The 22,268-nt window shown below is 40.8% G+C and overlaps 1 long non-coding RNA gene across 1 annotated transcript; it reads right to left on the reverse strand.

Moving 5' to 3' along the window:
* Nucleotides 1-310: 310 nt before the first annotated feature.
* LOC120887556 (uncharacterized) lies at nt 311-15,108 on the reverse strand. The gene is made up of 2 exons (XR_005730849.2): nt 14,863-15,108; nt 311-4,475 (listed from the first exon to the last, which is right to left on the reverse strand). It is a non-coding gene; the product is annotated as an uncharacterized LOC120887556 (long non-coding RNA).
* Between the last annotated feature and the right edge of the window lie 7,160 nt (nt 15,109-22,268).

Genomic DNA, 22,268 nt, shown 5'->3' on the forward strand with positions numbered 1-22,268 from the left:
TTGAACCAGGTCAAATTGACTCTAAAACTCATGTTCCATCCATTATGCTGTGTTGCTCAGGGCAGAAGGAGGGACTTCCTGCAGATGTGTGAGGAATTCTGCAGCTGCTTAAATTATTGCTTTTTTTTCCCTCTAGATAAAACAAGCACTTGAAAAAAACATCATCAAAATGTAAATCTTCATGTCTAGGTAAGTGGTCTGGCTCAGCCCATAATGTCACTCAGACAACTGTGACATTACACTACACTTTGTGGATCTCTAAAAAAAAAAAAGAAAGAAAGAAAAAAAAATCCAATTAGGCAAACTACTCTTTGGCTCAGGTGATGGTTTTATTTCTCTGGGCAGATTAGAAAACCAAGAAGCATATGCAGTCTGAGTTCCCAGACAGCTGGGGGTGTGGTACGTATTGCTACTTTTAAATTTTAGACACAAGGGCTTCCAACCCACAGAGAAACTTGAATGTCAAATTAACAGATGCTGTGGTTATAACCCCCAAACCCTCACTTAACCAGCAGACACATGTACCGCATTTCCACAGGCAAAGAAAGTTAAACAATGATCTCACTAAATCAAGCCCCAAACCTGCCAGTGAGGCAAAGGAAGTTGTTTCTATTTGAATTATCCAGATTGGCTGTCAGCATGGATCACATCCACTGGATAATTGCTCGTCTTTCCTCTTTGCTTTGCTTGCATAGCCACAGCCTAGGAGTCATTGTTCAGTGGAAAGCAGCCATTGCTGACATGTTTCTGTCACAACAATGATCCTGTAATAAACCAGGGACATTGAGCAAAGTGGATAGTCCTGCGTGGCTGTATCTACCGTCATCCAAGGTGGGTCTAATCAGTGGTGCAAGACAGAGCAAAGTGGTCAAGCTGGATGCAGAGCCAGATTGCTGGAGAGAGTCCTGTAGTTAAATAACAAGAATTAAAAGTCGGGGGGGGGGTGGGGAGGGCAAAAGAAAAGAAAGGAAGAAGACAAAAGGAAAAGAAAGAAACCCGTGCCCCAGCATTCAACATAATTATCCAATGGAGACCAAAAAGAAGAAAATGGAATAGCATTTCCAGCTTATGGAAGAACTATGGGCATGAGTGCTTTAGGTTAGATGTCTGTACTCTTCAGTTTCTTTGGATAGTTAGGCAGGTGTGGTTACTCTGTCGGCCTCTGTTTGCCTTTCATTAGGGCCTGTCCTTCCTGACCATGAACTGTATAGGACAAAGTATTGCCTCCCAGGTCCCAAATTAAACTCCAAAGAAAGGAAAGGCATTGGTCTCTGCTGTGGCCAGACCTCTTGCCTGAAGAGGTCCCAAATCCCTGAGGCTGGCTGCAAATCTTGTTTTGCATAGCAGATGGAATTCAAGAAAGGGGAAAGCAGGGTGCTGTTGGGGAGACTGTGGAACACTGTGCTAAGCCAGTGCCAACCTCTCATTGGCTCAACTAACAATGGGCCATCACTTTTCCTCCTGACATGCTCCTGCTTAAGCCCCCCAGGGAATCAGGCCTTGATATTAGTCATATTTCCCAATTCCGTGTGAAATTGGTCAGAGGCTGAAAATGACGTTTAGTGTGGCGGGTGTTAAATTTTGCTTTATGGTTCTCACTTTGCACCTCTCTGGCTTGGGTAGGCCTTAGAGATTACTGTACATTTTAGTTCAGTTTCATCATTCCCATATATTGCAGTTCCAGGGAATATTGCTTTCTTAAGCCTACAAACTTTTATTACTCTATCCAAAGATGAGGATAAAGTTTCAAAATTTATTGCCCAACCTGCCTCTGTGAAAGACACTCACATCCGCCAGCACGAGGCTGAAAGCGCCAAATTGCACGGACATGCACGAATCAGTCAGTCACCACCCGTGAATATACAAGCAATTGACGTGTTGTGAAGATGCAGATGGTTATGCACGGATGCATATTACAACCTCCTCTTCACAGACAAAGCCGAGACGAGCATGGATACAGACAAAACATTTGGACTAGCATATCTATTCACAAAAGAAGAACTTCTTGCCTGTTGCCCTTAATGGGTAGAAATGTTTTAAAACTCTTTCAGGCCACTCCTAAGATGTTGAAAGCACTGTTAAGACAGAACCAAATAAAACGTTATGGTTACAAAACTTATAGCAATTGCTTCTATTTCCCAGTCTTATGGAATGGTATAGAAAAGACATGTTTTTCACTCAAATGTTTTGTTTGGAAAACACCTGGATTGGAGCAAGAATAGCCATATCCTTGTCAACAAACAGATCCTCCAATGATGCACTTTGTGGTTGCAAATGCTATTCTCAGAAGGAGAGAACTTTTGAAGAAAAAATGTGAATTTGATTCAGAACTTTAAGGACTTCTTACATGAAAAACAACATTAAACACTAGTTAAACCAAAATTCAGTGTATCGGAAATCATGACATATAGAACTTCAGAGACATTTTAGAATTGCTTTAAATAAACAAGCATGGGTACCAACAACAGTTCTGTATCAATGCCCTATTTCGATCCTTTACAAAGTATAAGAGGTGAGCTGGGGACTAAAGTTATTCATGAACAGGTGGACATGATTATGAATTTTCCACATTTTCATTGTTTCTTTGTTTTGCTTCTTGAGTGATAAGGACTCTGGTTCCATCCAAATAGAGGTCTAGCTTTTGTCATTGGCTCCCAGGGGGAAGATCACCTTGAACTTCTTGTAATTCCCCAAGCCATAGATAGAGGTTTTTTTTTTTTTTTTTCACAATGGGGCTGTGGAGGTTACCTGATAGTTTATGTATTTTATTATCTGCCTGAAAGGCAACCCATGAGCAAGATAGTGTTATTAGGGTGGGGCTGTCCATACCTGATAGACTTAGGGGGAGGACTGACTATGCCAGGACGGTACCCATCTGATTAGAGGGAGGAGGCTTTGGGTGATGAAGGGTGGGTTGATCTAAAGGCTCAGTGCACCCTATGTCATGAGGCCTCAATAAACACCATGGACTCAAACTCCCGGCAGCTTCCTGGGTGGGTGATCCCCTGTACATGTTGTCACACACTGATGCCAGGAGGGTAATACATCCCGAGGATGACTGACAGAAGATTTGTGTTTGCAACTCATTTAGACTCTGCCCCATGCATCTTTTTTTGCTTGGTTCTAATTAAATTCCTTCTTTTGTAACAAACATGAATGTGAGAACAATGGCTTTGAGTAAACTCTGCAAGTCTTTCTAGTCAATTATGGAATCTGAGGATGGCTTTGGATAACTCTCCAACTTGAAATTGGTGTCAAAAGTAATGGGTGGACACGGCAGTTTACAGGACTGTGGCCGTAACCTCAAAGTCTGGCTAATTCCCATATACTCCAGCCTCTCCGGAAGTCTAGGACTCAGACGAACTACCAACATCTATTCATGAAGCTATTTAGAGAACTGTGAGGAAGGCCATGCCTCAGACTCACAGTGGAGGTGGCCCCGGTAGGTGAGGCTCCCAGGTGAAGTTGGCAGGATGGGGCTCGGGAGAAAAACGGTTCTTGTCTCTTTATTCATTTTTCTTACACAAAGCCCAGGGGTCCCCGTAGGATGAGACAAGTTCTTATTGTATGGGCAAAAGACCAGGAAGAAGACCAGCCCAGGAAGACACAGCAGAAGTCAAAAAGGGAAACTAAACAGAAGGAAGAGAAAAATGTTGTAGGTCACTGCATTGAGTGACCTTCAATTCCCAAATCCACCAAGCAGCTAGAGAGATTTCAGGCTATCGCGGCCTCACAAAGCCTCCACACCGATGTTGTAGCATATCTACTGATTACACTACAGATGCTTTATTTTTAATAATATTTTTACTAAAATATTTCAGAGGAATTTACTAATAGAAGCAATGCTATGCTTTTAAGTGTTGGAGGTGGAAGCGGAAATTACATTTTTTTTTTTTTTGGTTGACATGGAAATTAAAGTCTAGGGAAATTAAATCGCCTATGATCACATTCTACCTTCCAAACAAAAGTTTTAGAGAACAAAATATCAGAAGAGATTTCTCATCCTTGGCAACCACAACAGCAGCAAAAATTCCAAGGAGAAGCTAAGAAATAGGAAATGAAATGATTTGGGGAAACCAATGAGGAACAGCAATGTTTTTTTTTTGTTTTTTTAAATTAAAAACTGAAATATATACCTGCTGAAAGGGGGAAATTAAACAAACACTGTATGATGGAGGGTAATGAAAGAAAATATTTCACCAAGAGAAATTTTCAGGATTATATCAAAGTGTTCCTCTGAAATTGATAAAAAACCCCTTTTCTTCATTTCTTCTCTCTCCCTCAGAAACTTTATTCTTTCATTAGAAGTCAGCCATGTGCAGGAATTATTGATAGCTGCAATATTTCATCTTGTATTTTTTAATCAGTCACTGCAATGCATCTGCAGCTCGTGAACTGTGCTGAGGTTTCCAAGGAAGGGTCTCAGTTGCTCGGTGCAGCTGTTCCATGGTTGGGCCCCAGCTGCATTAGCCATCCTAGGAGGGAAGAGCGAAACGCTAGAGTTAGCTTGGGCTTGGTCACTGTTGGTGAAGGGGAGAGCTGAAGAAATTCTTTCAGTCAAAATTATAACCCTTCATTGTTCGCAGAGCATAAGCACACGTATCTTATTATCTGTTTGAAAGGCAACCCATGAGCAAGACAGTGTTATTATTCACTATTGGACAGATGAACAAATGAGAGCGTGAGAGATTTACTCAGCGTCACTCTGGTAGCATGATACTCCAACATGCTGCCTCTTTCTATTATTTTCCAGAATCAAGTTCCTGTATCTGCAAATGGGGGAAAGGATAGGGAAAGGATTCAACCTTGTACTGACCACTGACGTTCTGAGCAGAGTGGCTTCTCCTGTCTTTCATTTTAATTCAGGATAAATGTCTCTTGGTTCTTTGCCAAGGTCCTCAGTGTAACTAGACTCTTATGAGCAAAAACATCCGTCCACGTGAAGTTAAGCATGTCAAATTTCCCTGACCTCTTCACTGTTCCCTGAATTCACCCCACCAATCCTCTGCTACAGTACCTACCCTTGTTTTATCTATATCTGATTGGCTATCTCCTCTTTTGATTTTATTTCTAAACATTTCCCTAAAAAAAACAACAAAAAAAACACTGAATTCCACCTTTTCCATGAAACCCATCCTGAATAATCCTACACTTACCTTTTGCTCTCTCTCTCTCTCTCTCTCTCTCTCTCTCTCTCTCTCTCTCTTTTTAATGTGGTAGTCAGCTTTCCATTACTGTGACAAAATACCTGAGACAATTAACTTAAAAAGAGGAACACTTTATTTTGGCTCACAGTTTGAGGGTTTCAGTCCATGACTGCTTGGCTTTGTTGCTTTAAGCCTGTGATAAAGCACCTTATCATGATGGGAAACACATGGAGGAGAATTTTTGTACGATAACAAAAAGAAAAAGAGGAAGGGGTCGGGGTTTTTTATCCCCTTTGAGTACATGCCCACAGTGATCTAAGAATTCTCAATAGATACCGCCTCTTAAAGGTTCTGCCATCTCCCAGAAGCACCACAGGCTTGTGATGAGGCCTTTAACACATAGGCCTTTCAGAGACTTTCTAACAGAACTATAGTATCTTGTCACTTAAAGGTGGGTTGTGGAAAGAGTACCAGATTGAGAATCGTGAGCATACTCTTCTGGTCACTCTGCACTGACAAGCACTGAGGGTCCTTAAGTCAGGTCCGCAACATATCCAGGTTTGTTTCTTTCTCTATGAAATGAGGCCCATTAGAGTAGATGTTCTTTAAAAGCCATAATCAAAGTTGATAATATGTGATTTTACACATGGCTGGATACACATGATTATATATGATATACATGGCTGGTACATTTATCAAAATTACTTCATTTCCAAGTTTTGCTTCTACAGTGAAATTTATAAGCCACATTGTAAATTTCTTTCATAACTTCCCAAGTCCCAGTGCATGAATAAATTTTATTATACTTTTTTTTTCCTGATCAACTGATGGGTTGATCAAAAAATTACATCACTGATATTTATATTTAGTCTTTTGAGGGGATGTCTGAAAGGAATTCAAGGTGACCATGAACTGGTCATTATAGATAAGACTTGTCTCCTAAATATAGATAGTGTGTGTATTATTAATAATAATAGCTAACATTTCTGAGCCCATATTAAACATCCACCTCTGTTCTAAGTGCTCTTCGTAATTACTCATTGAATTTCCACGATAATCATATAACAGGCATATTTTAATCTCTTTTACTAAAGAGGAAATGGTGATGTGCAGGATTTGCTCCATATCAGAAAGGTAATAAGTGTCAGAGTCAAGATTGGAAAGGCAGTCTGACTCCAGAACTGGTACTTTCCCCTGTGCACCATGCTTATGTCCTATATGTGTATAAAGGAGGACCATGTACACAGGAAAAGTACGTGTGATGCTAACCAGTTGCTTGTTTTCTTCATTTATGGAGAGAGAGAGAAATGTGTGAGAGATTTCTAAGGTACTATGATTTCTAAGGTACTATGAAATTTTAGAAATGTTTCACTTTAAATTGTCAATGGTAGCTTTTCTGTCATTACATAAATGTGCTTTAAATTTAGCTCAGCCTTTAATTACCAGTTAATCCAAGAGGAAACAAAAAAAGAATATAAAATGTTATAGTAGTATGTCCATACTTTTTAACAGGATGCGTGTGTGTGTGTGTGTGTGTGTGTGTGTTGTGTATGTGTGTGTTAGGGTGCGTATATATTAAGTATGGGTGGACATATATAAAAAATGGAAACATAAAATATAAACAGTGAGTACACATTGGGGATAGGATTATGGTGTGGCAACATTCCCTCTTTTTATGATTTTCTCTAATTTTCAAATTTTCTAAAATGTAATTGCATTTTCCAATAAACTTCATTTTGAATCTGCAGCCCCATTAAGCCCGAGTTTAGTTTTAGCACCCCACATATGGCAGGTTGCCGCTTTGGCTCCTTCAAAGCCATTTCCAGTGTCTCTCTGAGCTGAATAGGCTTAGTAAAATAAAACATCTTCCATGCTTAAATTGTGTCTCAGTCTTCTTCAAAGTGAGATTGCATGGGCTTTGGGGGAGCAATCTGTTGTTTCCCAAAGTTTGAAGAAACAGAGAAGACAGGAGAGAGACAATAACCTAGTGGGGTGTGAAATTATACAGGTGTCTTTAAAGTCAAGACAAGTCATTGTTTTTACCCAGGTCTCCTCCTACTCCCAACAGTTTTGCGTGAAAGAATACTGAATATTTAGGATGCCAGCCATTGACATATGAAGACCAGTTACCTACATGGATCTCCAGCCTGAATTGTATAGCTTGAGAGTCCTTTCACTGAACAACCTCTTGTCCCCAAGAAGAGAAAATCCAAAATCACAGGCTGAGCTGAGGCTCCTCTCAGCAAAAATGCCCTTTGCTAATAAGCCTGAATAGTCTGAAGCTGTGGCTTTCTGATTAATAACAGTTACTTTAAAAATGTCTGTCTGATTCTCAAATGGAAAAGCCATTCTGTATAATACATAAGCTGTCTCTATCATTCAAGTTTGTGATTAGAGGATAGGTTAATGGATTTGAGTAGGTCTCATTCATGCATTATATCATTTATTGATTCAACAAACATTTACTGATTGCCTACTATGTGCCCTACCCTAAACCAGGTATTGGGACCAAAATAGAAAACAATGTGCTTAGCCTGATTCAGGAAGCTGAGACTCTAATGAGAGTTACATTTAAGTGCACAGAATTATAAGGCAACAGGCAATTGCAGTCTTAGACTTGTGAACCAATTTCTTAGGTAGGAAATAAAAATATTTTGAGTTGTACAAGACTGCATGAAAATACTTACACAGAAGTACAAACAAATTTGATTAAGTTCTAAACATTGTTGAGACCAATTTCTTTATCTTCCAAACTGTAGCACCATCCTGTTCAAACTGAGATCTAATATGCTACCTATCTATGCTTGGTAAATTCAGACATATACTCTAAATAATAGCAACTTTATTTGCAGAGCATCTTTTATCTTGTTAGTCCATAACGTGTTTTATAAACTCAATAAATGACCGTAATATATTTTTATAAACATTGGTTAAAACACTGACATTTTAATATATTTCATGTCATAAAGTATATTAGTTTTCTAAAAAAGCCCTCCAACAGTAATTTTGTTAGTACTTACATTAAAGGTTGTCACTTGCACTTCATAAAACATGTCAATCTGTTGACAGTCATAGGATAGCAATTTGTTTTCTCCTGATAGGGGCATTCCTTCCTAACAAACTACTGAATATTCTTTTGACATCTACCCTCATTTTCCTTTATTTAATTTTATGTAAGTGAAAACCGATGAGAGGAAGAGAGCAGAAGATGTGCACACAATCACCTTTTTCTGGGGGATAATCCTCCTGTGATCCCAGTGTAATGCAAATGGACTAAAAATGTGTGTGATGTCAATTTAGTGTCTTGCGAGAAAGCATCTGGAGTTTAATGTAGCAATGTAGACTATGCAAAAAAAAAAATGTAATCATAATGCCGGCAAGGCTCAGTGCTCTGGATGAAGCCCAAATTGTTAGTCAGCACCACGAGGTCATTTAAAACCAAGCTGGAGAGAAGGGAATTCACAGGATATGCCACAACATATATTCCGCAGTACCTCAGACCGTCCACCATTTGGTTACAACACAAAAAACAATTCCAGAGAGAGCTTTGTATACACAGATGTAAGAGAAGTCACATTCTGGGGAAGCAGAAGAGAAAGTGCTGCCTCTTTGCTTTATAGCCTGTCTTTGTGTTAGGGGTCATTTTGCATGCCTTTCATCTGATAATCATGAAGGTAGGTTAAATAAGTACATTGTCATAGAAAAAATTCAGTTTGCACCATGAGAGTGCAGTTAGGGGAACCTCTACCCAGTTGAGGACCCTCTGTGACCAGAACAGGACCTTGAAATTTAAAACTGGTGGAATGGGTCTATCATTGCTTCCTAACAAACTACTGGGTGTTCTTTTGACATCTACCCTGTTTTTCCCTAATTTAATTTTATGCAAATGAAAACTGAAAGAGAGGATAAGAGCAGAAGATGTTCACACAATCACCTTTCTGGTGATTATGGGATAATACATTTTTGAAAAAAGAAAATGTAGTGGAAGTGCTAGGTCATTGAACTCATTCCAAGGTTCTGTGATAAATCCAACTTGAGCTTACCTGGATATGTGTTTCCCAGAAAGTATGTTGGATGAGAAGACGGAAATATGTATGAGTTGTTGGAGCAGTATTTTATTCACTTCATGAATGCGGAGAGGCTGATAGGAAGTGTTTTGATGATTTGCTTGCTTAAGCTATGTCTATGATATTTTGACATCATCATTTTCACTGCAGATAAATAATTTGATGTCTAGAATGTGTGTTTATTATGTTAGAATTCCCTCAAGCTAATGGCTGAGCACACTGCGAATTTCATTTTCAAAAAGATTTCATCTAAATTTTATTACAGTTATATAAGAAGTTCACTTCACAAACTTCATGAACTACTCTTATTAGGTAGATTATAGGAAAGAAGTAGAAAGGAGTCCCTTAGCATAGGGACTGGGGAGTATATTAGCACGTGCTTGGATCCAAAATTCCATTAAGGCACTTTGTATCAGTTTAGTCATACTTTCCTCTCAAAGTCCCTTTTGTGACCTTAGACAAAGTCACTCTGCCCCTTTGCATGTCATTTTTCCCATCTATATATTGAAGATAAATATCACCTACCATGTATTTGTTTTGCAAGTTATACATAGAATAAGAGGAGAACATGTATGTAGCATTATTGTGAAAAATACAAGGAGTTATGTATATTTAATACCTTGTTGCTATTCTGAAATGGTTTCAGTACACCAACTCCTTGTCCTAAGGATCTCTAAGTGATATAAAATCTCTATAGAGGAGCTTTCTTCAATGACTTAGACTTTCTATACAGAAACAAGTTGCCCCAGAAGGGACAGGGAGAAGTATATAAACAAGTATGTGGGCAGAATTGCCAGCAGCCAGAATAGACTTCATGACAATTCATTCTCTCCTTGTAAAACTCCAGGAAGGTGTGGGAAGGGAACTGACTCCAATGTGAATGTCTCTTTTTTAACCTTACTCAACACACAAAGACACTATTTCATCATATGTAATGATATGTCTGCAAGCAGGTGATGGTTTCAGAGCTTATTTTAAGGATCTCTGGATACATGCATAGTTATATATCATTCAATTTGTCAGAATCCTGATTGCAACAAAATTGACCTCCAGCCAGATGTTCATTCTCATGTTCTTGTACAGACTACATGTAATTGAAATATGGAAGGAACAAAATGGGTAAAAAGGAGCATGAAAAGTTTATTTTCTTCCTCCCTTCTATTCCCTATCAACTTGTCCTCTTTCCCCATTAACAAAGAGAGTGTGAGAAATAGAGAGCACCCTAAAGTAGAAGGGAGTTTGTCAAATTGCCTTTAAGTGTCTGGAAGTCTTTATAAAATGAAATCACTGTTCTCTGAAAGATAATTGGCATCTCCCTCTACTAATTTTCATCTCTCCTCAGACCTCTGTATACAGAGAGGGAGCACTTTCTCTATAGAAAGGAGTGATGAGTCATTGCAACATGACAAATAATGAGGAAAAGAACACAGAGCACAACAACTAGTCTTGGATGGAGGTAATGTTGATGCAAAGTGAAAATTTGAGATTATTAATTGAATAATTTTCAATTAATTAAAATAGAATTTTCTAATATTCTTGATAAGTGTAGCAAAAGGGGCTATAAATTCATTGCAACACATTTCTATTTCTTCTTAGGCACCCTCTAAACAATAAATATTATTTCCCTTCTTTCCAGCACTGCATGCTGCCCCTGTGACAAGTTGTTAAAGAAGGTGTGTCCCCCTGTATCTTCTTCCACCACCTACAAGCTGGATGAAAAGACTTCAAGGGCATAGAGGAAGACCAGGGATGATATAAGATATATAAATTTCAAAAAGAAATTTCTATAAATAAGAAGTATAGTCTACCTTAATTGGAAAAATGAAAAGACATTATCTGTCTACATTGAACTTATAGTATCGTTCAAATGACTTAGTTAAAGCACTGACTTGAACTTGTGAACTAAGTTCTTAATGCATGTTCTCCAGCAAAGAATATCAGCATTACTTGGAATTTTAGTCAGCTTTTCGTCACTGTCATAAAATGCCTGAGATAATCAATTTTAAAATAGGAAGGTTGGTTTTGGCTTTTGATTCAGAGGTTTCAGTTCAGTTCATAGTTGCTTGGCTCTGGCACAGTGTGGCATGGCAGAAGCATGTGGCAAAAGATGCCTATTTGTGTCATGAGGGCCAAGAAGGAGAGGCGGGGCGGGGAGGGAGGGAGGTTGACTGGCATTGCAGTATTCCCAGTATACCCCTCTCAAGGACATGCCCCTGATGATGCAACTTCCCTCTGCTAGGCCCCAAAGTTGAAGCACCTCCCAATAGTGCCACAGGCTGGCACCTGAGTCTTTAAAAGATAGACCTTTGGGGGACACTCCAGATCCAAACTAGGGCATTCTGCCTTCTCTTGGCTCCCAGAGGCTCATGTCCATCTCAATGCAAAGTACATTTAGTCCATCTCCAAGAGTCCCCCAGGTCTTAACAGTTCCAACACTGCTGAAAATTCCAATTCCAAGGTCTCCTCGGAGACTCAAGGCAAACTCATCTGTGAGCCCTTGTAAAAATCAAAGAAAAAGGTTACGCACTTAAGGGAGGAATAGGAATGAAAAAGGAAGGATGAGACCAAAGCAAGACCCAAACCTAACAGGGTGTATGTTGGTAGGTATAGCTTCCTGTCTGGCATCGGGGACACATGTTACAGCACTGTGAGCTCCAAAGGGCTAGGGTAGCTCTGTGTATGAGACCTTACTGGCTGCAGCCCACATGGCCACTCTCATGGGTTGGCTTTGCTCAGTGCCTACAGTTTTCCTTGGCAGGTATTCCATATTCCTGGCATCTATAACTTCCAAGGGTTCCAACTATGCATCACCCTATCAGAGGCTGACTTTGGGGACTCTGTACAAATTTTCCTCTGATAACCCAGTGGAAGTTTCCATAACCCTTAGCGTTTGCATTCAGCATTCCTGAAAAACCAGTGTATGTGAATGATGCCAAGATCTGCCACCAGTGTGAGCTGTATCAGGGTCCATTGGAACTACAGCTGTAGTGGTTTCTGAGTGCTTTGATGGCTGAATATGGGGAAATGAATTTCAGGGAAACAATTCCCTAGGTGACTCTGTATAAGCAGGATATCCTGAGGTTCTACTCTTCAAATGAAAGTTTTTGAAATGAATTTACACCTTTACACTTTTGAAAGTGTGATGGGTAGGGTCTTGCCAATTCCCTCAAGGAATTCTTATCTTCCCAGTGAAAAGTACTTGTCTTCTTTTGAATGGCACTAATCTCTTCAGCAACTGGACCATCTTTGGCTGGAACTTTATACACTTTTTTTTTCCCCCTGAGTATTAAATACTTTCTGCAAGCATGAAAAATCTTTCCATTTAGTTCTCTGTACCCCGGTTCTTGCTATTAATCTGGTTAAAAGCAACCTGGAATTGCCAAGCAACTTCCTGAACGCTGTGCTGCCTTGAAATTTTCTCCACCAGATAAACTTATGTGTCACCTTTAAACTCAGACATCCACAAAGTCTCACAGCATGGGCATAAAGCATTTGAATTCTTTGCCAGAGTGTAGCCTGTGTACTCTCTATGCCGGTTCTCAGTAGAGTTATTATTTCCATCTGCAACCTCAGGAGCACAACCTTTACTGTGTGCATTTCTATCAGCATTCTGATTTTCTGAGACCTCCATTGCCCATTAAACTCCCCTTATGGTACTCTAATCTTTCTCTTTTCTGCTTTTCAAACTTTTCCAGATTCTTCTCACATGCCAATTCCAAAGACTTCTGAACAACACAGGGTCGGGTATAGTCACTACAGTGACCCCATCTTTTGGCAATAATTTCTATGTGTCTCTTAGTCCATTCAAGTTGACAATCATCATTAACCATCACACCTGGAAACCTGTTAGAAATGTAGATTATTAGATCACCCTTTGGAGCTACTTAATCTGAAATTAAAAATGGAGTCCAATCATTCTGGACCAATAAGTCCTCCTAGTATTCTGACATATGATGAAGTTTGAGAACCACCACTGTCCTGGAGATTTCAGCACTAGGGTAGACCTTGACACATGTTTACAAAGGTAAATGACCCAATGCTTCAAATTCTGACATTTTAATATATTCTTCAGGCATATTTGCAAATATTGAAAGAACAAATTGGAACAAAGGCATTACTGACACTTTGCTTCAAGCCAGAATCAATTTGAAGAGAGAGAGAGAAAAAAAAGACATGTATCATGTTAATGAGAATCAGGTTTGCTTAGTAACTTCCTTGTGGCTGAGACTGAACACTGGGTGTTTTTTACCATTAAGGTAGTTGTGAGATAGAGGATTTGTGTAGGACTGGAAGGAAGTATCAACATTTAACAGTAAGCAGCTTTTTCCAAGGCTATATTTAAAGGTGCTAACACTCCTCCAGAACTTCAACGCTTAAAAAATATTGCATGATTTGCCAACAGTCTCCTGAGCGATCAAGGAAAGTGGAATCAACACTGTGGTAGATGGTCGTATTAGCAAGGAATCCTGGAAGCCCACACAATCAGCCTCTCCTTTGCTTATTTATTCTCAAACCTAAAGGACTATAAGGGACAAATACTGTGTAGCTCCTGCTTGATCTTGAGCATGGCAGAAGACCCCATAAAATGCTTAATCCCCGGGGCAGACTTACTCACTTGGAAGGAAATGAGAAAGGAAAAGCGACGCCATTTGAGCTCTGCTTTCCAACCTTCCCATCAGCACCATTTTGCACCCAGAGGGTCAGGTTTATAAATGACCCCACCTCCAGGATGGTCCTTATTCATGTCCTATCATAGGAGGCAAGATGAGATTTCATGGATCGGCTGGGGAGATTCAAAGGCCTAACCTCAAGGCCATGCAGATCTCAAGTGTGTTTTCCTGACTGCTTTCGTTTCATGTTCAGTTCAAGACAGTTATTCCTTCCTGAGTAGAATTGACTCTCTCTTCCCTTCCCTTACAATGACCAATACCAAGAGGGTGGCCCTTAAGCAAGACAATATATACTGTTGCAAGCATCTGCACAGAGCCTAAGAGGAAAAGATAGGGGGACAAGGCAAGCAAGGCCCACGATGCACTCTATTTGGTCACAAAATTAAAGTTTTACCAAAAAGCTCAATAATCAAGATCAGTGATATTGTAATGTAACATTGTTTTTAAAAATCCAATAAAAATAAAATCATTTATGATGAGAAAAATATAAAAAAATAAAGACAGAGTATTAGTGATTTCTGTTGTACATAGCATAGACAGGGGGCAATTAGGAAAAGTTAAGTTCTGAGGTCAGAATTGCTAGAGGCAAAAAAAGAAGGAACACACACATACACACACACATATATGCACACATACACACACGCACAAAACCAAAGAAGAAAGGAAGAAGAAAAATTTTATGGAGCATGTATAAGTATGAGGCATTGTTTAAAGCATATTACATGTGTTAATTCATTTAGTCTTCAAAACATTATGATGTCAACCCTGTCATTACTAGCACTCTCTAGACAAGGACATGGACCTGGAGATGTTGAGTTCGTTGTCAAAGATCACATAATAAATGGCAAAGCTGGGGTATATAAGCAAAGGCACATGAGCACTCATTTTTAAGGAGCATGAAAGAGGAAGGGAGGAAAGGAGAGAGAGAGAAGAGAGAGAGAGGAGCCAGGTGAAAATGAAAGCAAGGGAAAGCGGTACCTCGTTCTCTGTGTTCACAGACAGCAGAAGCAAGTTGAGCTAGTGGCTGTTTGATGAAGGCCAGTTTAGCATCTTTGAACAGAAGACAAAAGCATATTGGAGACACTTGCTATCGTGCTGGCACAAAATATCTACTTAATGTTGGTTGTTTTCACATCCTGACATCTCCCAATTGACAAGGAAATGCTTAGCATGCCATGAAATGAACAGGAGCCAGCGCCGAGCAGATGCGGCTGCGGTGGCAGATGACGGGGACGGCAGCTCGTCTCTTTATTTGGCCCCCTCCCTCCAAAATCAGTCTCTGTCTCTGCCTCGTGGCCTCTAAATCATTATTTTTTCCACGGAACTCAAGAAATAAAAATACAGATATGGGTATATATTATTTATTCACTTATTTACGGGTCATCTCTGTGTGTATTGTATAAGTCTTTAAAACCTGACTCGCCCCAGTGCAACAAGAATGATGTCTCAATTGCAGGAGAGGACACGTTGCCCAGGTCTGAGTATGATAGATGGGACGACCTCCCTTGCTTAGTACACTGCAGTGAGGGAAACTGAACAACCCTGAAATTAGAACCGGGGTGGGAGGGGGAGGGTCATGCTGGTGTGATATTACTGGAACAAGATGCCGAGAAAAGTAATTTACTCTGAAGTGACAGTCTGAAGGCGAAAAATAAACTAACAGGAGGGAGTTTAGGCTCATTAGCAGCCTGGTCTCAATATTTCATTATTAATGATAACAAAAAAGAAGAAAGGAGGGAGAAAAGGCGTATGAGCATGTGCACACACCCCCCACCCCCGCCTCCCCACACACACAGAGCCAGCTTGGTGGCTGACAATAGCACAGACTCCAGGATTCCCTATAAGTCCAGGCACAACAAAAGGCTCCTCCAGAGAAAAGGAGGCACCTGGCAGGATGAAGAATGGTTAGCGCTGGTTCAGGTCTGCTTACATCTAAATGCGAAGTGGTGGGGCCCCTCTGCGGGTTTCTAGCTGATTTATTAGAATCTCTGCCTCAGGCAATGAAGCCCCCCAACTGATGCTCTGCAGCCCACCCTGGATGAGCAGCCGTGAAGAGGAGGTCACGCTGAGCTGGCCCTGGGATTTCTTGGGCAACCCCCCTCTGGGCAGGAGGCAATCACCCCTGCCTAAGATTATATATTGTTTGCACCTAGACGAGGGAGGAATGAAGATCCTGGGAATCGATAGCTACGGTCTGGCTATAAAAGGAAACAGGATACATCCACAGATTATAGCTAAAGCCTAAAAATACAATTCTACAGTAAGCAACCATGTGGGATTCAATATAATTTAAAACGGCAAAGGAGCTATCAGGTTCTACCTTTTGTCCAAATAAAGAAAATGAAAATTTGTTCTCCATGCCACCTGATGAGGATTTTTCTGTGAATAACTGACACATTTTCCTCTTGATGTTAAACCTCATAAGCAGCCAGCCTGACCTGGTCCGTTTTTCTGTTTAGGGGGGATTAGTTTTGAACATGCTAATATGGATTATGATAATATCAATACTGAAGCTCCCTTTCTCTGCTGCAATCACCCAATGGCCTTGAGCAATTGAAAACATTCAAGAGCATCTTTTCTATTGTTTGTGTCTTTTATACTTTATTAACATGACAGAATTATCCAGTTAAGCAATAACTACAAGAAGGTCTATCTACCATTGTGCTGGGCTAGAACGCATACAAAAATGATCATATCCATGGTCCTGCTCCTCTAGTTTCTTACAGACTATTGAAGCAGTACACACTAATAGCCATGTCAGAACAAATCGTGTTAAACAGCATGAAGAAAATGATCCAAATGCTGCAAAGAGGACGAGGGGTATGAATGCTACTTTTCATAGGGTGATCTCGAGAGCTTTCTAGGAAGAAGGGGCATTTAAGCAGACCTGAAGGAAGAAGCAGCTGGCCTGAAAAATCAGAGGGGAAGAGAGTTCTAAGCAGAGGGACCACCAATGTGAAGGTCAAGATCCAGAAAAGAGCTTATTCACTTGTTGTTCAAAAAGAACAAAGAGGACAGTGTCCTGGAGCCTGGTGCTAAGGATAGAGCAGTGCATGTGACCAGAGGATCATCAGAGGGTGTCCTGGAGTGCCTCAAAGGTCAGAGGAACAGGTTAGATTGTATACTGAAGTTAAGGGGAAGCTTTTGGATTATTTATGTCAAAGAACAGATGTGAATGGATCTACCTTTGAAAAGGGTCTTTCTGGCTGTAGTGTGCACAATGAACTGTGGGTGGGACAAACCTTAGAGCCAAAGGACCTACTAAGTGGGACAGAAGGAGGTAGAAAGTAGTTAGAAAAAACAAGGAGACTGGAAGCGGTTTTTTAAAAAGAAGCTAACAGAGGTTGTAAGAGATTGAAGGAAGTGTCCAGTAGCCCACAGGTGAAGGTATTCTTTAGTGCAAGAGTAACACTGCAGCTAATGAGCCTGGATAAGAACGTGCATTCTCCCCCAATAGAGTAAACCTTTGGTCAAATCTTCCTGCTTATTTGCCTTCTTGTCAACAACTAGATCTTCCCAGATGCATCTATAGCTCTTGTTCTGGTTGAAATTTTATTTTCATCCTCTATGTCCGAGTTCTCTTTCACTCCTCCGAACCCAAAACTTTATGACCCCTTGATGAGGCAGACAAGCTTCTAGAACAGTGGATATCAGAGTACTGTCCTAGGTCCAGCGACAGTGGCATCTTTTGGAACTTGTTATGATGCCACTTCTTCAGTTCCCAACCCTGATATCCGGATTTGGCAGCTCTGAAGGCAGACACTTGGCCATCTGTGTTGTTACAGCCCCCAGATGATTCTGATTGCCACTGAAGTTTGAGAATCCTGCTCTGTAGCTACACCATCCATAAGAGAGTCAATGTGATTCCTGAGCCAGGGACATGGGAGTAGCCTGAATAGAGATGTGTGAGTGATCAACACATCAGATTTCAAAGACATAGTACAAAAATAGAAAGAACTTAATATTTTTCATGAGTCATTTGTTATATTGAAATGTGGAAATATTATTTTCTATATTTGAAGTTAAAATACAGTATTAAAATTAAAACGAATCTCACCTGATTCTTTTTGCTTTTTCAATGGGACTACAAGAAAACTTTAAGTATCATAGTAGTAGAGAATATATTTTTATCACACAGTGCTTCTTTTCCAACCCCAGGTTGCACAAGAGTTACCCAGGAATTTTGTTGAAATGCAGATTCTGATTCAGTAGTTCTGGAATGAGGTTCTGAAATTTTGTGTTTCTTCCAGGCTCCCAGGTGACCGCCCCACTGCTGGTCTGTGGGCCACACTTGGAGTAGTTGGGCACAAACATATGTTGGGGAAGTATCTGAAAGTAGGTCTGGTGTCACTTTGACCTTAGTGGACCTGGATTTTAAGTCCTGAGTCTTGCTCTTATTACTTATATGATTTTTTGGACCAGTCATTTTTAGTAAAAAATGAAGATAATAGAAATACCTTGAAGTATAATTGCAAAGTTAAAAAATAAAAGGGTGTTAATGGAATTATTTTTCTATTATCAAGACCAGACAGAATTATTAATCCATAGCCCCCACCAGAGACATATTGGGTAAATGATGCATAGAAACATTTTCCTTAGTTTCTAAGATAATTCGGGACAGAAGACAGCCTGAGGACTGGGCTATAGCTCCCTGGTAGAGTGCTTGCCTAGCATGTGCCTGGCCCTGGGTTCAATCCCTAATTTGCAAAATATCATTAGACAAGCATTTCTTTCAGAAGCACTTTGTACCTGAGGTCCATGATGACTCTGTCAACTCCCAAAGAGGAAAAATACACAGCTCCAGTTCTCTGTGGATCAGAGCATCCTCAAGACTGGGGGCTCTATCAGATCAGACTTCATTAGTAATTAGCAAGTAACCAGACTTCTAGTAGGAGGCACTTTGTGACCGGAGGGAAAAGAGAACAGAAGTGGCCATGTGACTATGTCATCATTAGGAAGATGGGGAAGGCAGAGAAAGATGCATAAAGCAATAATCCCTTAAAGCACAATTGTTATGCTATGTTGGCAGCATCCATATGGTTAAGATTAGCCTAGCTTTCTCTCTGGGGCTTATGTGCTGGGAATACAAGAAGGTAGGAGAGGATAGGGAGATGCTCAGAAACTGAGCATGGCTTGCATCAAGCACTGTGCTAGGTCTTTGAAATGGAAAATACTACAATTTGATTTGAAAGGAAGGGGAACTACTACCAAATAACCCCTCATTTAGACACCCACAGAAACACACACATGCACACACACACACACACACACACACACACACACACACACGCACAGTTTCATTTATTCTGTTCCCCCTCCAGCAAGAAGGCACCCAGAGTACAGAGTTTCTTCTTCCATGAAGTTATTGATGGACAAATTTGGAATTCTTGGGCAAGGAGAAAAGATCATCCCTGAGCTTTGTTCAAGCAGCTTTCTCCAGAAAGGAAAAGCCTTTGTTGTTTAGAGCATGATTCCTGCCCTGGAAATTCATATTTACCCTCACTGACAGCACATGTCACCCACGGTGCAGAAAAACTACAGAAACCCAGAACCACAGCACTGAGCAGAAGACTCTGCTCTACTTACAAGTGGCACTAACTCACAGGCAGTGGACAAGTCATTCCTTTTCCCTGAATCTTAGGTGCAACATGCTTGAAATGAGAGTCTAACAAAATGATCCACAAGCTCCCCTGAATCATAGCTGCTTTTCTAAAGGGTAATTATATGCTTATAGGACATGAACCCCCTGGTGGGAGACCTCTTGCAGACAGGTCACATGTGGGTACACTTTGGATAGCTGAAACAATGGCAGAAGGGTGGGGGTACACACAAACACCATGAAAATGTTCTAGAGAATCAATATCTGAGAGGCCCAGGAAATAGGATCCTCTCTGGGACAGCAGATGTGTGCATTTCCCACAGATTTGAAATGAGACCTTACAAGAGTGGGGCCAAGGAACTGGAGCTGTCTAATGGTGAAGTTTGTGATCAGACCCTTCCTCCTTCATATCCCAACTCCAAGGCAGGAAGTCTTTGTGATCTCATGCCTCATTTGTAATCAACTGTGTTCTTCAAGAAGAACCTGGTATTTGTTTCAAGAAAAAGAAGAAAATTAGTATAGAGGAAGCCTACTATATGCCAAGCACCTTCACAAAGGATCTCATTTAGTCTTTGCAACTAGGGCCAAGACCAGGAAGAGGTCAGTAAGACACTTACCTGCTCAGGATGCAACCCAAAAGGTGTTCACTCTCAGGATTGTGAGCACAGAATTTACTTTTGCACAAACCTAAGGGTCCTCTCTACATTTTACACCTAGGCACCTTGCTTGCCTCATGCTACTTGATCCTCTGAGTCTTATTTATACTTGTGTTTTGCTGTCATAAATATGGAACAAACCAGAAGAGAGGTTCAAAGTCATCCAGCCTCAGGTTTCATATCTTCCTTCTTCCTATCCCAATCTAAAGGCAGGAAGTCTTTGTAATCTCATGCCTCTCTTGTAAGCCACTGTAGCTGTGCACATCTTTCTTCATAAGGCCCAGGAATGAAATTAAGACTTATCTGTTTGCTCTTCTCTAGCAACATAGTGGACCCAGAGCATATAGAAGAGTCTGTTGAATTAGAATTATGGTACCTACACTTGGTAGCTGGTAGCCTCACCCAACATAATTAAATACTCAGGTCCAGTGTTTTCATCTAAAAAAAAAATGAGAGAATAATAGTACTTAGCTCATTGCATTGAAATGAAGATTGAAGGAACAGTACACGTCAATGTCAAGTGCTTAAAACAGTGCCTAGAACAAATGTCTCAATACCAATACATATTAACTACTTGATGATGATGAAGATGATTGTGGTGAACGTGGTAGTGGTAATGATGGTAATGATGACGATGACATAGTGATCAATTGGCTTTGGTTATTACTATTATTCTGATCACATTAAGTTATAATGTTCAATATGCTGTACTTCCCATGAGAACTCTGCAGTTTAGCAGGAATTAATATCTTAAATACTGGATTTCCAACAATAAATTACTGGAAATTATCTCTGAGTCTAGGAAAATTATCTTTTGAAGGAATTATGAGAGTAGCCCCAAATCACACAAGGAATGTCATTTCCAACTTTAATGACTGGCCTGTGCACCTGTAGCTTTGCACATTAAAGAAAAGACTTTTCGTCTTAGAATCATGTATAATATCCAACAGGGAGAATTTGTCAGGCATTGAAACTTTTGCCCAGCACCAGGCCAGCATTTCTTAAATTTCTGTCCCATAAAACCAAACATGCATCTCTTTCTCAGCTGACTGACTGCTTGACCTGGGAGCCTGGCTCCAAGAATGTAAGGTTGGAATGTCTCTACCACTCCAACTGGCTTCCTTTCACAGTCGATTACTCCTCCATTAATTGCTGTTGTTAATAATCTACAAGGGACCTTCCACTGGCAGTGTCGAGCACTGTGGGCAAGGAAAGCAGTGGCTAGCATTAGTTAATTGACCTCCCTGTTAGCAGTGCGCACTAGTGTGGTCATAGAGACAGCACTGAGCATGGACTAAATGCCAGTCTCCAAACACAGTTCACGTCAATCAGAATCAGCTCATCAGAGGGTGTGCCGAGATGCTCCACAGGGTGTGAAAAGCCTGGCAGATCCAAACAAGTGTCCTCCTGGAGCTGTGTGAACTTGGCATCCTGCCTGCACAGGGGTGAACGTCTCGCTTATTCTGTCACTAGACCATCTTTAGCAAGGGCAGAGATAAAGTAGGGGTGACAAATGAGAAGTGAAGGCTGAATCCCTGCCCTTGGGGCACTGGGTCTGGTACCTGGTGAGACTGCCCAAGGGAGGCTGCGTGCGGTGGCTTCACCTCCTCGGGCTGGCCTCCCTGGTCCCTGCTCTGCTGAGCTGACAGCTCTAATTTCATCAGCCCCCAAAGGAGCCCAAAGGGGCATTTGATGGATGTCATTCTGGATGTCACACTGCCCAAACACCCACGGAACCCCTGAGCTGAAGGGGGCCTTGAAAGTTTCTGACATTAAAAATACTAACCCAGGGGCAAGATATTAAAGTCTTTGGGCCACCAGCACCATTACTAATGGGTCTCTCTGGCCCCAGCTCCTAATCTCTTTTTCTCTTGCTCTTTCTTGAGTTCCTCTGTTCCTTTCCCTTTGGTGTTTTTCTCATTTTCTTCCTGTGATGACCTGCACCATCACCCCACTCACACATTACTACCCTGAACCCATGAGTGCGCAGTACCCTGCCTGTGCTTGTCTGCTGCCTGCCTGAAAGAGGAAAGTGGCACAAATAATGAGTCTGACTGTCACTTGGTATAACAAGAGCCTCCTCTCTGCCTTCCTGAAAAGGGCCTTCAATACTGACAGTTCCCTTGGTA

This window comes from Ictidomys tridecemlineatus, chromosome 10, assembly GCF_052094955.1.
Source record: "Ictidomys tridecemlineatus isolate mIctTri1 chromosome 10, mIctTri1.hap1, whole genome shotgun sequence".
Lineage (NCBI taxonomy): Eukaryota > Metazoa > Chordata > Mammalia > Rodentia > Sciuridae > Ictidomys > Ictidomys tridecemlineatus.